Source organism: Pinus tabuliformis, chromosome 4_1 (genome assembly GCF_031772625.1).
Source record: "Pinus tabuliformis cultivar Carrire ecotype Pingquan chromosome 4_1, CPIR1, whole genome shotgun sequence".
Taxonomy (NCBI): domain Eukaryota; kingdom Viridiplantae; phylum Streptophyta; class Pinopsida; order Pinales; family Pinaceae; genus Pinus; species Pinus tabuliformis.
Genome location: NC_142303.1, coordinates 450,268,647 through 450,280,068, shown reverse-complemented (window position 1 = coordinate 450,280,068; position 11,422 = coordinate 450,268,647).

The following is an 11,422-nucleotide window of genomic DNA, read 5'->3' as shown; positions in this document are numbered from 1 at the left end:
TTGACCCGACTGTAATGTGCCTCCCAAATCATTTTGGCATGCTCACTTGAAGGAACACAGATGTCTCTCAAGTGGCATAACAGTGTATCCTGAAGGTGAAAATTTGGAACTTTCTTCCCTTCTAGGAGTGTCTAGTATATGCTGTCGAATTCTGGATCGCTCTTGTAAAGATGCAGACACTCCAATGTCTCGTGCCTACAACAGTCGAGCACAGTGATCAAAACCATGATCGGTAGTCAGCTGAGGAAATCAATGACATTATTGGTGCTACCCTTCTTATACTTAATGTTCAAATCGAACTATTGAAAATAGGTGGACCATTTCTGATGGAAACCGTTCTGCAACTTCCCTTATGTCTGTATGAACTGTAGAGGTTAGTGGTCTATGTGGATGACCATTTCCTTCCCCATAATGTAATGCATCTATTGAAGGCAGGCCTCCACAATGGAATACATTTTTTTGTCATAAGTGGGGAACTTTCGGGCTGTGTCTGAAAGTGTCTCACTTTGGTAAGCAATTGGATGCCCATGTTGAGTAAGAAATGTGCCACTAGCATAGTTGAAGGCATTAGTCTCAGTCTCAAATGGTTGTTGCAGGTCTGGTGATGTGAGCACTCGTGCAGAACATAGGAAATTCCTTAAGTCAGAGAATGCTAGTTGTTGGGTTTTCGACCAAAAAAAACTTTACTTTCACTACACCCTTGGTGACTTGACTTAAAGGCCAAGTGATACGAGAGAACCCTAACACGAACCTATAGTAGAAATTGGCAATACCCAAAAAGCCACGGAGCTCTATTAGAGTAGTTGGGGTTGGCAAATCCCGAATGACTTGTATCTTGGATGGGTCCACATGTACACCTTGCTCATCAAAGAAGTACCCCAAAAATTGAAAAGGTGCATTTCTCCAAGTTAGCACATATCTTGCGTTGGTGCAGGGTTTGAAGCACCTGTCGAATATGGTGGAGGTACTCTTCCCAACTCTGGCTCAAGATCAAGATGTCATCTAAATACACCACCTCAAGTTCATTGGTGAAGGGTCACAAGATGTATTCCATTAGTCTCATGAAGGTTGCAGGGGTGTTCATTAATCTTAATGACATGACCAACCATTCAAAAAGGCCCTCCTTGGATTTGAAGGAAGTCTTCCAAACATCGGAGGGTTCGATAGGCACCTAGTGATAACCTGACTTCAAGTCAATATTGCTAAAATATTTGGCCCCCTTGAGCTAGTCCAAAAGGTCATCAATCCATGGGATTGGGTACCTAATTTGGAAAATGATCTTGTTCAACGTCCGATAGTCAATACAAAGCCTCTAGGTCCCATCCTTCTTCTCTAACAATACAATTGTGCTCTCACAAGGTGATGAGCTTGGCCTGATGTACCCTTTCTGCAATAGTTCCTGAATCTACCTCTTCATCTTATCATTCTACAAAACATAGTGTCAATAGATTAGTCCATTGGGAAACGACACGCCCAGGGTTAGATCGATGGAGTGCTTGACCTGACAGTGCAGAGGTACCCCTATGGGTGAGGTAAAAATATCCCTGTACTCCTATACAACATTGTCCATCTACTACTGTTGTGCAGAGGAGCCTTGCGTGGAAGTCATGGCCACAACCTTCTTCTTATCCTCGGGGCGAATCATAAGGAAAAAAAATCCTAGTATGGGAAATGATCTTATTTCATTTCTTTGGAGTGATCAAAGAGATGGCAATAGGCGAGGCTACCTCCCATATCCTATACAACTTATTACCCAAAGTAATAATCATAGAGTTAGGCCTAGACTCATATACAACATGTCACTTCCACAAGTATGGTTTTCCTAACAACACATCACAAACTTCAAGAGGAGCAACGTCACAAAATACCTCATCTGTGAAGGGCTTGATGCTGTAGGGAAGGCAACATTGCTAGCTCGCGTGAAGATCTTGTCCTTGGTGAAGCCACTCAATGGTGTAACATTGCAGATGTGATGTAGTCTTTAGGCCCAGCCACTTCATGACCTCTGCTGAAATGAGGTTCTTTTAGCTCCCGTTGTCAACAAAGAACTGCAACAGAGAACCATTCACCCATATATGTGAGTGGGTTCCCCCTCCTCTGGATCTTCAGTGTCAATCTTCTGGATCTTGGTGGTGGCCACGATGGCACTAGGCTCCACATCAATGATCTACTTCCCTTTTTAAGTTCCCTTGTTGGGTTCTGATTCAGAGTTGGAACCAACGTCTGATTCGAAAGCCTTCAGTTCTGCCACTAATGACTGCTTGGCCTGACACTCACTTGTAGTGTGAGTGGAGATCTTATGGAACTCACACAATTTTCCTGTGTCCTTCTTTGTCTTCAGGGTGTTGTTCTTTTCTTGTGGCTTCGGTGGCTATCGTGGGTAGTTCCGCCTTGGCTTGGTCCTTTGTTTTCTGGTTTGGGGGCACGTTTTCCTTGCTTTAGATTCATAGATCCAAAGTCTTGCTTCTTCTGTTTAAACTTTTGCTCACTCTTGACAACGTACCCAGATGTCATGTCGAGCAAAGAAATGTCCTGGAACTCTATGTTGTCCTAGATTTACTTGTGTAAATAGTCGTAGTACTTGAGAACCAAATGTCGCTCAATATCCTTGATACCCAGCTTCATGTGAAGGGTATGGAAAGTATTTGTCAACTCTGGCACACCCCGGTCCCTTCCCTGCCGTAGCATGGTCCACTTTATGTATTTTTCTTCATAGCTCCCGACAGGGTAATATTGTTCCTTGATGGCGTCTCGGAAAGAATTCAATGTGGGTGCAGCTAGAAACATTAAGGGTTCACTCTGATCCTTGTCTTCATAGTAGGTTTCCATCCAATCCTTGATGTGTGGGGCGACTTTAAGAAGTGAAAAAGTAATATTTTCCCGATTGGAAGAGTCATGAACTGAAAAATATCCTTCCAATAGATTTAACCATTTATCTATGTCGTCTGCATCTATCAGGCCTTCGACTATGGGACTATCAAATTTAACTTGTACCTTAAAAGGAGTGGCGCCTCTAGAGTGGTTGTTGGATTAAGATGCATTGCCTATGGGTGGTTGCTAAAGAATGTAGGCAATGTTATCCATCATCACGCCCTTCTATCGCTTGCAGGCTTCCTCGAGCAACATTTTGAAAGGATCTCCTACCTCTGCATCTTTATTTCTTTACGCCATGGGAGGTCGTCACATTTTGCGAGGCTGATATTGAAATGGTTCAACGAGATCAAGCCCTATCTCCCTAAACCCTGACCTCATTGGGGACATGCAAAGAAAACCAGAGAAAGAGAATACCCCTCTGATAACACTGATCTGAACTTAAATAGGAACACAACAACTTACATATATAATAATAAACATAGAAATGCAATAGAAAAACACTTCGTTACATTAATAGAAAAATATTGAACTATGCTTACAAACAGAATGGAAATATGATAGCTCAGGTGATGGTAGCTTATCTCTGAGAAGAGATGTGGAGGCTTCATCCCTCTCAACTTTGTTACAATGAGGCTCAAGGGCCTATTTATTATTGGAAAACATTAGAAAACCCTAAAAAACCAAAACCCTAACCCTAGGAGATGTAACACCAAGTGTTTGTGGGCCCCATTGGGGTTAGTTGGGCAGCCAACTTCTCGGGGTCGTAACTTGGTCATATTATCTTCGTTTGGTGCATCTAATACCTTCTTGGAAAGGTCTCTCTAAGCACTATAGGTTTTTCTACAAGCCCTTGATTATGGCCATGATCCTGTCGTACACCCCAAAAAACACCATTTAGGGGGGTCAAAACTACTCCAAAAGTTCAGTACCCAAAAAACTGCTAAAAATAGTAAATGTTGAAATGAACCAGGAAACAGACAAAACTGAATGGGGTGTCTAGGTGGAATAGGTGAGCAGCCATCAATATCCACCTAGATAATTCATGTTCCCTTAGGAAGCAATGGTCTCCATTGCGTGCAGAGCCTCCATGGGGTGAGAAATTTTTTGTTGAACCTGGTCCCTAATGAACCACTTGCCCTAGTGAAGGTGTTGGCCTACTTTGACAACTCGATATAGTTGTATCGTATGTTGGCGATTGTTCTTGTTATTTATTTCCACGATCTAATTAGTTGCGGTATGTTCCATGGAGTCTAGGTTGAGATCTGTTGGTGTGAGTTGTTCTGCAATGTTAGACGTGTCCAACAATTGTGGAAAGTATAGCCGAAGGTGATCTACATTGAATATTGGGTGCAGGCCAAGGAACAGTGGGATGCTTAGCTCAAAGGAACTGTCACCTACATCCTTGGTGATGGTGTATGGACCATATCGGAGCGGGCGAAGCTTGCAGTGGGCTCCAGTAAGGTGTTCCTTCTACAAATGTATCCAAACTTTTTCGCCCACCTGCAACTTGTGTGACACTTGATGCTGGTCATAGCGCTACTTGTACTTAACATTGGATCTATCCAATATATCATGGACCTATTGGTGGATGTGTTGAATGCACTCAATGAAGTTGTTAGCCCTTTCAGCTTTGGACTAAATGTGAGCAAAATCTACTTGAGGGGATGCAAATGGTATGGCCAAATGAATGGGGTATAATGGTTGAAATCCAAGCCCTACCTAAAAGGATCTATGGCCTCTTGAGTTCTGGAGAGCTATGTTGTAGCTTTGTATGTGCATGCTTCTATACATACATCTTGGTCCCTTCCTTTCCATAGCGTGGTCCGCTTTATGTATTTGTCTTCATAGCTCCCGATAGGGTAATATTGTTCCTTGATGGCATCTCGGAAAGGATTCCAAGTGGGTGCGGCTAAAAAAAAACGAGGGTTTACTCTTGTCCTTTTGTTCATAGTAGTTTTCCCACCAATCCTTAACATGTGGGTGGTTTTAAGAAGTGCAAAAGTAATATTTTCCTGATTGGAAAAGTTATGAACTTAAAAATATCCTTCTAATAGATTTAACCACTTATCTATGGTGTATGCATCTATCAGGCTTTTGAATATGTGAATATCGAAGTTAACTTGTACCTTAAAAGGTGTGGCACCTCCAAAGTGGTTGTTGCATGAAGATGCATCGCCTGTGGGTAGCTGTTGAAGGATCTGGGAAAATATATCCATCATCGCATCCCTTTTTCGCTCAAGGGCTTCCTCGAGCAACATTTTGAGAGGACCTCTTGCCCCCTCATCTTTCTTTTATTCCGCCATGGGGGATCATTTGGTTTTGCAAGGTTGATATTGTAATGGTTCAACCAGATCAAGCCCTAACTCATACCATAACCTCATTGGGGACATGAAAAGAAAAACATAGAAAGAGAAGACCCATCTAATACCACTGATGTGAATGCAACAACTGACAGATATAATCATAAACACAGAGATGCAGCAAAAAAACACTTCATTTCATTAATAGAAAAATATTGAACTATGCTTACAAATAGAATGGAAATAAGATAGCTCGGGCAATGGTAGCTTATCTCTAAGAATAGATGTGGTGGCTACATGTCTCTCAATTATGTTACAATTAGGCTAAAGGGCCTATTTATTATTGGAAAACATGAGAAAACCCTAAACAACCAAAAACTTAACCTGAGGAGATGTAACACCAAGAGTTTGTGTGCCCCATTGGGGTTAGTTGGGCAACCAACTTCTCGGGGTCATAACTTGGTCATATTATCTATGTTTGGTGTGTACGATACCTTGTTTGAAAGGTCCCTATGAGTAATATAGGTAACGTGGCATGTATATTACTATGGCTACATGCATACTGCAAACTCCAAAAAAAACACCATTTAGGGGGTCAAAACTTCTCTGCAAGTTTAGGACCCAAAAAACTGCTAAAAATAGTAAATGTTGAAATGAACAAGGAAACAGAAGAAACTGACAGGGGGTCTAGGTACAATAGATGGGTGGACACCAATATCTACCTAGATCATTCCTACCCCCTTAGGAAGCAATTGTCCCCATTGTGTGCAGAGCCTCCATGAGGTGAGGAAATTTCTGTTGAACCTGGTACTTAGAGAACCACTTGCCCTGGTGAAGGAGTTGGCCTGCTTTGACAACTCGATATAGTTGTATCCTTTATTGGCACTTGTTCTTGATCTGTGTGTCCATGATTTGATCAGTTCTGTCATGTTCCATGCAGTCCGGTTTGAGCTCTATTGGTGTGAGTTGTTCTGCAATGTCAGATGTGTCCAACAAAGGTGAAAAGTGTGGCTGAAGGCGATCTAAGTTGAACACTGGGTGCAGACCAAGGAACTGTGGGATGTTGAACTCGAAGGCATTGTCACAGACAACCTTGGTGATGGTGTATGGCCCATATTGGAGTAGGCTAAGCATTCAGTGAGGTTCAACAAGGAACTCATTCTGCAAATGTTAGCCAAACTTTGTCGCCCACCTGGAACTTGTGCGACACTCGATGCTAATCATGGCGCTACTTTTACTTAGAATTGGCTCTATCCAATATATCATGGACCTATTGGTGGATTTATTGAATGTGCTCAATGAAGTTGTTAGTCCTTTCATCTTTGGACTAAACGTGAGCCCAATCTACCTGAGGGGTTGCAAATGGTATGGCCACATTAATCGGGCATAAAGGTTGAAATCCCAGGCCTACCTAAAAGGGGTTGTGGCCTGTTGAGATGTGGAGAGCTCTATTGTAGTTGTGTTAGACATAGAAGATACTTTCATCCCACAAGTGTGGATGCTTCGAGTTGTACATGGACAAAATGTGTACGATCATCTTGTTGACAAGCTCTATTTGGCCATCAGTTTGGGGATGGAAAGTTGTGGACTTAGTAAGTATTGTATCTAGCATTGATGAGAGACTTGACCAAAATACACTCAAGAATCTACTCTCCCGATATGAGACAACTGACTGTGGGATCCCAAAGTGTAACCACACTCGGTCAAAGAAGAGATTAGTAGTGGCCTCTGCTATGATACGCTTCTTGCAGGCTGCTATGATGGCCATCTTAGAGAATCTATTGATGACCATGAAAATGCAATCGTTGTCATGCTTAGTAGAATGAAGGCTCGACATGTAATCCATGGAGACAATTTCCAAAGGCCAGCTAAGAGTAGGTAGAGGATTATACAGGCCTTTCTTCTTGATGTTTGGTTTGGCAATGGCATAGGTGATGCAGGATCTAATGTACTTTCAAACATCCTGATGAAGTTTCAACCAATAAAAATACTTCTACAATACCACACTATTTTCTCTACTCCGAAATGTCCAGTGAACCGACTATAGTGTGCCTCCCAAATAATCTTGGCACACTCACTTGAAGGAACACAGATGTGTCCCAAGTGGCATAGTAGTGCATCATGAAGGTGAAAATTTGGAACTTGTTTCCCTTCCAGGAGTGCCTGGTATATGCTGCCAACTTCTGGATTGCTCTTGTAAAGATGTAGCCACTTCGATGTCTCATGCCCACAGGAATCAAGCATGGTGATTAGTGCCATGACTAGAAGTCAGCTGAGGAAATCAACGAAATTATTGGTGTTGCCCTTCTTATACTTAATGTTCAAATGGAATTGTTGCAAATAGGTGGACCATTTCTGATGGCGATCGTTCTGTAACATCCCTTGCATCTGTATGAATTGTAGAGGTCAGTGGTCTATGTGGATGACTGTTTCCTTCCCCAAAATGTAATGCTTCCATTGATGACAGGCCTTCATAATACATTTCTTTTTCGTAAGTGGGGTACTTTGGGACTGTGTCTGAAATTTTCTCATTGTGGTAAGCCACTTGATGCCCATGCTGAGTAAGAACCACACCAATAGCATAGTCAGACACATTGGTCTCAATCTGAAATGGTTGTTTCAGGTTTGGTAATGTGAGCACTGGTGCAGAATAGAGGTGATTATTTAACTCACAAAATGCTTGTTGTTGGGTTTCTGACCAAAAAAAATATGCTTTCACTCCACCCTTGGTGACTTGACTTAAAGGCCAAGTGATATGAGAGAACCCCAAGATGAACTTACGGTAGAAATTGGCAACATCCAAAAAGCTGTAGAGTTCTGTTAGAGTGGTTGCGGCTGGCCAGTCCCGCATGACTTGTATCATGGATATTGAACCCCAAATATTGAACCTGGGTCAGGCCACTGGGGCTTCACTAGGGGAGAAATACCATACCACTTGGGTTCATATTGGGGGATATATAATTTTGGAAAAAATGACACGATATATTTGAGGATATATAGGGGGTAAAGGGTTTTTATATTGATAGATATAAAAAATGGAGCCCAAAGTTAATGAAAAAATATAAGGGGGTATAAAAAATGTTAATGAAAAAATGGATATCTACAATATCTAGTGAAAGTAGGGGTTTTTTAAATTGGGAAGGGGTATTGGGTTCATATTGTTAGGGGGTTAATTAATGTGATTTTTAGAGGTATTTTCCAATATGTATTCAAATTAGGGGTACTGTTTAGTATGCCATGAACGCACGCGATATGTCATAGGTTCATTGAGTGAAGCTCCCGTGGGTCAGGCCAAAGGTGCATTTCTCCAAGTTAGCACATAGCTTGTGTTGGTGCGGGGTTTGAATGAGTTGTCGAATATGGTGGAGGTGATCTTCCCAACTCTGGTTGAAGGTCAAGTTGTCATATAAATACACCACCATGAATGCATTGGTGAAGGGTTGCAAGATGTCGTCCATTAGTCTCATGAAGGTTACAGGGGCATTCGTCAATCCAAATGGCATGACCAACCATTCGAAAATGCCCTCCTTGGATTTGAAGGCAATCTTCCACACATCAGAGGGTTGGATATCCACATGGTGATAACCTGACTTTAAGTCAATCTTGCTGAAATATTTGGCCTCGTTGAGCTAGTCCAGAAGGTCATCAATCCACAGGATTGGGTACCTATTCCAGACAGTGATATTATTCAATGCCCGATAGTCAATACAAAGCCTCCAGGTCCCATCCTTATTCTATAACAATACAATCGGGCTCCCACAAGGTGATGAGCTTGGCCTAATGTACGCATGCTTCAATAGTTCCTGAATATGCCTCTTGATTTCATCGTTTTATAAAATAGAGCATCGATAGATCAATCCATTTTTCAATGACGTGCCCTGGGTTAGATCAATGGAGTTCTTGACCTGACAGTGTAGAGGCACCCTTGTGGGTGAGGTGAAAATATCCCTGTACTCCTCCATGACCTTGTCCATCTACTACTGCTATGTAGAGGAGCCCTACCTGGAAGTCATGGCCACAACCTTCTTTTTGCCTTAGGGGCGAATCAGAAGTAAAAAAATTCCTAGTTTCGGAAATGATCTTACTACATTTCTTTGCAGTGATTAAGGAGATGGCGGTAGGAGGGGCTACCTTCGGTATCCTGTACAACTTATTAGCCAAAGTAATAATCATAGAGCGACGTCTATACTCATATAAAACATGTCACTTACACAAGTATGGTTTTCCTAACAATACATCACAAACTTCAAGATGAGCAATGTCACACAATACCTCATCCATGAAGGGCTTGATGCTGTAGGGAAGGCGGCACTGACGGCTAACGCGAAGACCTCATCCTTGGTGAAGCCACCCGACGGTGTACAGTTGTGGATGTTTTGTAGTATTTAGGCCCAGCCGATTCATGACCTTTGCTGAAATGAGGTTCTTTTTGGCTCCCACTGTCAAGAATGAAGTCTAGCGGAGAACCCTTCACCCACATCTGTGATTGGAAGAGGCGTTCCCTGGCCTCTAGATCTTCAGGCTCAATCTTCTAGATCTTGGTGGTGGCCATGGTGGTATTGGGATCCACATCAATGATCATATTTCGTTTCTAAGTTTCCTTATTGAGTTCTAATTCAGAGTCGAAACTTGCATCTGCTTTGGAAACCTTCAGCTATGCCACTAGTGACTGCTTGACCCGACACTCACTTGTATTGTGAGTGGAGCTCTTATGTAACTCACAGCATTTTCCTGTGTCCTTCTTCATCTTTGGGGTGTTTTAATTTACTTGCGACTTCGGTAGGTTGTCTTAGGTAGAGCTGCCTTGGCTTGGCCCTTTGTTCTATGGTTTGGGGGTGCCTTTTCCTTGCTTTGGATTCACAGATCCAAAGTCTCGCTTCTTCTATTTAAACTTCTGCTCAATCTTGATAGTGTACCGATACACCGTGCTAAGCAAGGAAATTTCCAAGAACTCCATCTCATCCTAGATGTACTTGTGTAGACAACCGCATACTTGAGCACGAAATGCTGCTCAGTATCCTTTATACCCAACTTTGTACGAAGGGTATGGAAAGTATTTGTGAACTCTATCACATATTGGTCCCTTCCATGTCGTAGCATTGTCCACTTTATGTATTTGACTTCATAGCTCCCAACAGGGTAATATTGTTCCTTGATGGCATATCAGAAAGAATTCCAAGTGGTTGCAGCTGAAAACAGTGAGGGTTCACTCTTGTCCTTTTGTTCACAGTAGGTTTCCCACCAATCCTTGACGTGTTGGGTGGCTTTAAGAAGTGCAAAAGTAATCTTTTCTCAATTGGAAAAGTCATTAACTGAAAAATGTCCTTCCAATAGATTTAACCATTTATCTACAACGTATGCATCTATCAGGCCTTTGAATATGGTAATATCGAATTCAACTTGTACCTTAAAAGGAGTGGCACCTCAAGAGTGGTTGTTGGATGAAGATGCATTGCCTATGGGTAGTCGTTGAAAGATTTTGGCAAAGTTATCCATCATCGAGTCCCTCTGTCGCTCGAGGGCTTCCTCGAGAAACATTTTGTAAGGATCTCCTACCCCCTAGTCTTTATTTTTTTCCACCATAGGAGGTCGTCGACTTTTGTGAGGTTGATATTGCAATGGTTGAAGTAGATCTAGCCCTAACTCCTTATACCCTGACCTCATCGGGGACATTCAAAGAAAAATAGAGAGAGGACACCCCTCTGATACCACTTATATGAACTTAAACAGGAATGAAACAACTTATAGATATAATCTTAAACACATAGATGGAACAGAAAAACACTTCATTTCATTAATAGAAAAATATTGAACTATGCCTACAAACAGAATGGAAATAAGATAGCTCGGGCAATGGTATCTTATCTCTGAGAAGAGGTGTGGAAGCTACATGCCTCTCAACTGTGTTACAATGAGGCTCAAGGGCCTATTTATTATTGTAAAACATGATAAAACCCTAAACAACCAAATCCCTAACCCGAGGAGATGTAACACCAAGAGTTTATGGGCCCCATTGGGGTTAGTTGGGCAGCCAACTTCCCGGGGTCGTAACTTGGTCATATTATCTCTGTCTGGCATGTACAATACCTTGCTGGAAAGGTTTCTCTGAATACTACAAGATTTTTCGTAGGCCCTCGCCAACAGCCATGGGCCTACCGTGGATCCCAAAAAAATTTCGTTTAGGGGGTCAAAATTGCTTCGCAAGTCCAGGACTCGAAAAACAGCTAAGAGTAGTAAATGCTGAAATG